At 57.0% G+C, this 5,827-nt stretch overlaps 1 non-coding gene and 1 pseudogene across 1 annotated transcript; both read left to right on the top strand.

Moving 5' to 3' along the window:
* The first annotated feature begins 282 nt into the window (after nt 1-282).
* On the top strand, nt 283-482 carry LOC142023326 (small nucleolar RNA U3; annotated as a pseudogene).
* A 4,213-nt stretch (nt 483-4,695) lies between these two features.
* On the top strand, nt 4,696-4,777 carry TRNAS-CGA (transfer RNA serine (anticodon CGA)). The gene has a single exon. It is a non-coding gene; the product is annotated as a tRNA-Ser (tRNA).
* Nucleotides 4,778-5,827: the final 1,050 nt, after the last annotated feature.

The following is a 5,827-nucleotide window of genomic DNA, read 5'->3' as shown; positions in this document are numbered from 1 at the left end:
AGAAAAGTGGCAGATTGGGGAAGTAAAAGCAAGAGGGTCTGATTGGCTCCAAAGGGCACTGTATGCAAATCAGGAGGGGTGTGTCTGCAAACAGCCACATGCAACCACCTCTGATACACTGCATCCCAAATCGGGTGAATTGGGCTTCAGCGAAAGGGGTGACTGGTTTTAGACTTTTGTCCCTTAGTTCGAGGAGGGTGCAAGCAGCTGTTTGAAAACGTTCCCCATGAGCACGAAGCTTGTGCCTGTTCTGCTGGGTGTGCAGCTGAGGAGTATGTGGTTAAAACTGGACTTTTATGAATTCTTTCTTGAGTGTGTAGTTAGAGAAATAATTGTGTGTGTTTTTGGATTTATCAACCATGATGATGAATTAAAGGGTTTTCTTTTGAGCATGAAGTAAGTAGGTAGTGCTGCTGTTTATTCCTGGTAATTGTTCTTGTTTTCTGTTGAAGGCAAGAAATAGAAATTTTAGTCTTGGTGGTTAGCTCTTATTATGAAGATTAAATGGAGTTTTTAGAGTGTGGAGAATGGCTTTAACTGCTTTTACATGAAATGTTCAGGAGCAGAGAGAGTGAAAAAGGTGTTTAAAAGTTTTTGTTTCTTGCTTGTTAAAAGAATTTTGTCCTTATTTGATGTGCACACACATTTCCTTTGTTACAATGTGCTGCAATCTTCACTTGGGGACCTGGTTCTGATTTTCTACCCTTTTCTCCGTGGCTGGCTGAGTCTACACCACAGTGTGATGTCAAAAGGCAAACTTTCCAAAGCCACCTTCTGACAGATCAGCGTTCGAAAGTGAGCGTCCACACGCCCCAAGCGAAAGGAGATTGTGAGCCGCTCTTTGAAAAGACCAGGCCCTTGGTTTGCAAGGAAGCAGCCACATGTCACAGGGTGCTCTTTTGGGAGAAAAGGGCCAGAAAATGCCGTGGCTGCGCTAGCAAGGCAGATAAGCCCTTCTGGGGGCTGCAGCCTGGTGCTCCTTTAAAGGGCTCCTGCAAAACACACTCATTCTGCACATGCCAAGGGCTGGTTTGCACCCAGAGCACCGAGAACTCAACCACATGGAGAAGCCACTTGGTGGCACAGAATGGCCCCCAGACACTCCCTGATGCCCGACCCATCCAGGCCATGGTCAGCCTGTAGGCACTGCTCCGAGCTGCCGCCCTCCAGCAGCTCCAGGGGTCTAGCCTAATGGCTGCCCTGGCACAGGCCACTGCCCTGGGGAGACGCTTGTTCTCCCTCCCCTGGGTTGTCCGGCCCTGTGGGACGAGCCCTCCAGCAGCGAGTGATGGGACAGGCTGGTTCTGGGGGACTGGAACGACACCCGCTGGCCCCACAACTTCAGTATGACAAAGAGGCTATTTCTGGAGCTAAGTCATTGGCCCTCCCCTGCCCCCCAGCACCATGACACACAGGTGCAGCCCACACTCCCCTTGCACAAGGGGGTGGCCATTGCTATGTGGAGGCTCACTGCCCTGGACAGCCACCAGTCATTTGGCCACCAATTGGGGGTGGGCAGGGCCACCATTGCGGCTGTTCTGCTGGAGGAAGGGCATGCTTGGGGCACCTCCCCACCACGGGGAGGAGGGCTACCAGGCAAGGGGGACCCTTGGAGACAGGGGAGAGGGACAGGGTGGGGTGGCTGGGACCTGGTGGGGGGAGTGGACGGGGATGCATGGAGCACCCCACCACGCACACATGGACATGTTCTCCCCACACACCATTCAGGTCTTCTGGGCAATCAAAAAGAACCCACTTTACTGGGTTGTCCATGTCTGGGATCTGCAAGTCACCCTAATGGGGCTGAGAAGCTGGACTTCCCCAAGTGCTTCAGAGCTCTGGATGGGACCCACATTGCTATCCCAGCCCCAGAGTGCAGCACAGGCATCTTCATCAATTGCAAGGGGTACCATTTTGGGGTGCTCCAGACCCACGTGGACACCAAGGGGCAATTTATGGCATTCTGGGTGGGTTTGTCTGGGTGAGCCCACAATGCAGGTATCTTCCAATTCATGACTCTGCTGCAGTATGCGGGAGAAGACATCCATCCCAACCTGGGAACTACCAGATGGGCACACCACTAGCCCCCCTATATAATGCCCCATGCCATTTACCCGTTGCATAAGTGGCTGATGTGGCCCTACATGGGACACACTGAGCCCAGCCAGGATGTTTTTATTTAGTTCCTAAACTGGGCTTGCAATATTAGGTGGCTGAAGGGCACTTTCAGGGCCCCCTCAGGATGCTGGAGGTCATCCCACGCAATGTACCAGATGTGGTGGGTTCATGCTGCTCCCTCCACAACACCGTGGAGGTAAAGCAAGAGCCGTTCATGCAGGGGTGGGTTTTGGGTCTGGCCACGCCTCCAAGCAGCTGGCTGCTTTCCCAGGCTGTCAGGCACAGAGGGTCAGGGTGCAGGTCAGTAAGTTCCTCTGGGAGGCCTTTGTGCGGGGGCCCATGTGACACCCCCAACATACAGCCACCACCACAACTCGCTTCCCATGCACCCACTTCTCACTATCAACCCCCTCCCACACTCCCATACCCTCCTGGCCTCCCAATAGACACCAGGCACACGGGAGTGTTGCTAAAGAAAGTATTTCATGAAACTCTGGCAATGGATTCCAAACTGCATAAACAGAAGTGTGAACGATTGAGAAGAGGGATGGGGGACTATAGACAATGGGGTCCTGGGGTGGGCAGTGGAGGCAATGGAGCTTAGAGGAGGTCTTGGAGAGGGGGTGGGGTAACAGAACTCAGAAAGGGCTCTGGGGAGTGGGTGGGAGGCCACAGTCCATATTCTCACAAGGGCTGGGATGGAGCTGGGACCATCAGGAGGTGGGGACAAGGAAGGGGTCCAGTGGGCTCAGGCTTGGGCTTACTGGGGGCTACAGGAAGGGAGGGAGGGGATGGGGGAAGGTTGGTGGGAGCAGGGCAGCAATGTCAGGGACTTTGGGCGGATGGGTGGGGGGAACTGTGGGACACTGTGAGGGACATGTGGAGGGAGGAGCTGCAGGGGCTGTGGGAGGGACTGGTGATGGGGTGGGAGGCTGAGCCAGGCACGTGGTCACAGCCTGTGTGAGGGTGTCCAGGCTGCCTGCCACCCAACCCCAGGCCTCCTGCTCCATCACCAGCCTCTCCTGCGTGACAGCAGTCACGTCCTGCAGGGGAGTGGTGTGAGCAGTGACAGCAGCAGCTTCCCCCTCCCCACAGTGGCACCAGCACATGCCCCAGCACTGGCCCCATGTGGGCGCTCTTCGGGGTGCAGTTCCAGCCCCCTCGCCCTCTGGTGTGGGCCTTTCTGGCTTGTGTACAGGCCTTGTCTGGCCCCTGGATGGTGCAGCTCTGGAGACAGAAGGGGGCCCAGGGAAAGGCCATCAGTACCATGACCTGGCCCTGGGGGCTGTGTGCCCCCCTCCACCTTGTCCCCCCATCTGGCCCGGGGTCCCTGAGGGATCTGTGTGGCTGGGGGGTCCCTGCGTGGGTGGGACATATGCAGTGTAGGTCAGCCTCCCTCCCTGGGCATGCAGCCTGTGGTGCTGTCCTCAGGGGCAGGTGCTGAGTGTTGCATGAGGCCCCCATTGAGGCTCAGGGAGCACAGCCATGTGGGGTGCATCCAGACTGGAGCTGGTGGCTGTGTGAGTGGCCCACTGCTGGCCTCCCCTCCCCTTGTGCCAGGCGTCCAACATGCACGAAACCGACCTTGGTGTCCCTAGAGGAACTCAAGGGAGGCCCAGGTGGAGGGGGCCCAGATGGAGACCTCTGAGGACACAGAGGTGATGAGGGCCCCATTGCTGGAACCCCTGTCATGGCTCTGGACTTCTGTTCCTGTGCCTGTTGGGTGGGAGCTGCTGCCTGATACTGGTCCTGACACCTCCTGCAGCCCCCTGGCAAGCGCCATCTGACCTGGTGGTGTGTAGGACGTGGGTGGTCAGTGCTGCCTCTTTGGGTCCCAGGCGGCCGTTGAGCTCCTGGAAGTGGGGCAGGTAGTGGCCACTGCCCCTCGAGTGGCTGGCCTCATCCTGGGCCTGGCAGTCGGCCTGCCACAGTTCCTTCACTTTTCTCCCCAGTAGTTCAGCTGTTCAGGTGGGGTGACCCTTGGAGCTCAGGCCAGAGAACAGGTGGCTGAAGGCTGCAGCATCCTGGCACCAGCCAGTCATGTGGAGCAGCAGCTCCTCATTCCCCAGCGTGTCAGAAGTCCTTAAACTCCGTCTCACTCCAGGAGGGGCCCTCGTCTGCGTCCCCTGGCTGGGCTCCTGACACACCTCAGATGGGTTGAAGGGGGGTCTGGGGGATACAGGGCTGTGGTCATTGGCCAGGGATTGCCCCATGGAACTTTCACCGGGCAAAATGATCCCCATCCCCCACCATCTGCTGCCCCAGGGCCACAGTTCCCTCGAATGCTCCCTGGGGACGTAGAATACATTTTGCTCTGTGCACCAAGGCCTGGGCAGATGTGCACCTCCAAGAGAAACACCGGCTGCTGCCTGTGGGGCTCTGCTAATTAGCCAGGCAGCACCTGCATCTCTCCTGAGCAGCCGCCCCAAGCACACAGCTTCCAGGGACACTGCCGGGGCTGGGGCTGAGGACGGGGAGGGCAGCAAACGCACCAGCTGTCTGGCAGTGTTCCTCACCAGCCTTGGCCCACCGAGCATTCACCAGGGTCTCTGGGCTGAGGGCAGAGATGGTCTCACAGCTGTGATGGCCGAGTGGTTAAGGCGTTGGACTCGAAATCCAATAGGGTTTCCCTGCGCAGGTTCAAATCCTGCTCACAGCGAGGGCTGTGTTTTAGCCACATCCTGGAACCAGGACAAGACAGCAGCACAGGCCGTGAGACACTGCCCAGGGGCTGTCTGTGACCAGTGTGTCTCAGAGGCCAGTGGGGTCTGTGCCTGGGGGAAATGCTGACCTGGGGGGGTGGTCACTGCTCTGGCTGCTGCTGGGCCCAGCCTGTCTCCTATGTCAGGTGACAGTGAGGCACCGGAGATGGAGGTGACGCAGCAGAGACAAAGGGGAGTGGAGGATGGTTGTACCCTCTTGGTGCAGAATGTGCTGAAAATAAGGGTTGAGAAGCCTCCCAGCAGGCACCTCACAGCAGGGGTCCTGGCCAACAGGCAGCTGCCCCATGGAGAAGACTCCCCATAGCAGGACCTGCCTCCCTGAGTAGCAGCACGCCAGGGGCCGAGGCAGCTGCCCCACAGAAGATCTTCCTGACAGCTGTGACTGACAGAAATAACAGCCCAAACCCACGAGAAGAAACAACTGCAGGAGCAACACTGACAGAGTGGGCAGTACTGAGGTCTCTCAAGTGTGTTTGCCGACTGTTTCAAGAACCTGCCCGACTGCCTTTCCCAAGATCCCCTTTCCCTCCCCGGTTTTTACCTCACAATGGCCGTGTCTACATGTGCCCCAAACTTCGAAATGGCCATGCAAATGGCCATTTCGAAGTTTACTAATGAAGCGCTGAAATGCATATTCAGCGCTTCATTAGCATGCGGGCGGCAGCGGCGCTTCGAAATTGACACTCCTTGCTGCCGCGTGGCGCGTCCAGACGGGGCTCCTTTTCGAGGTCCCCTTATTCCCATGAGTAGTGGCCCAGGTCCCAGACTGTGGAGTCATGCCCAAGAAAGAAAAGCTCCCTAGAAAGCTTCCCTGGCTGGCCATGATCATATAGTGGTTAGTACTCTGCACTGTAGCTGCAGAAACCTTGGTTCAAATCCAAGTCATGGCAGTGATAGCACAGGGCTGGTACTGCTCTTAGTTTCCCCAAAAGGGTGGTGAAGCACCGCAATGCGTTACCTGAAGAGATGGTGAAATCTCCATCGCT

Source organism: Carettochelys insculpta, chromosome 19 (assembly GCF_033958435.1).
Source record: "Carettochelys insculpta isolate YL-2023 chromosome 19, ASM3395843v1, whole genome shotgun sequence".
Taxonomy (NCBI): Eukaryota; Metazoa; Chordata; order Testudines; family Carettochelyidae; genus Carettochelys; species Carettochelys insculpta.
This window is presented reverse-complemented; position numbering and strand designations above follow the sequence as displayed.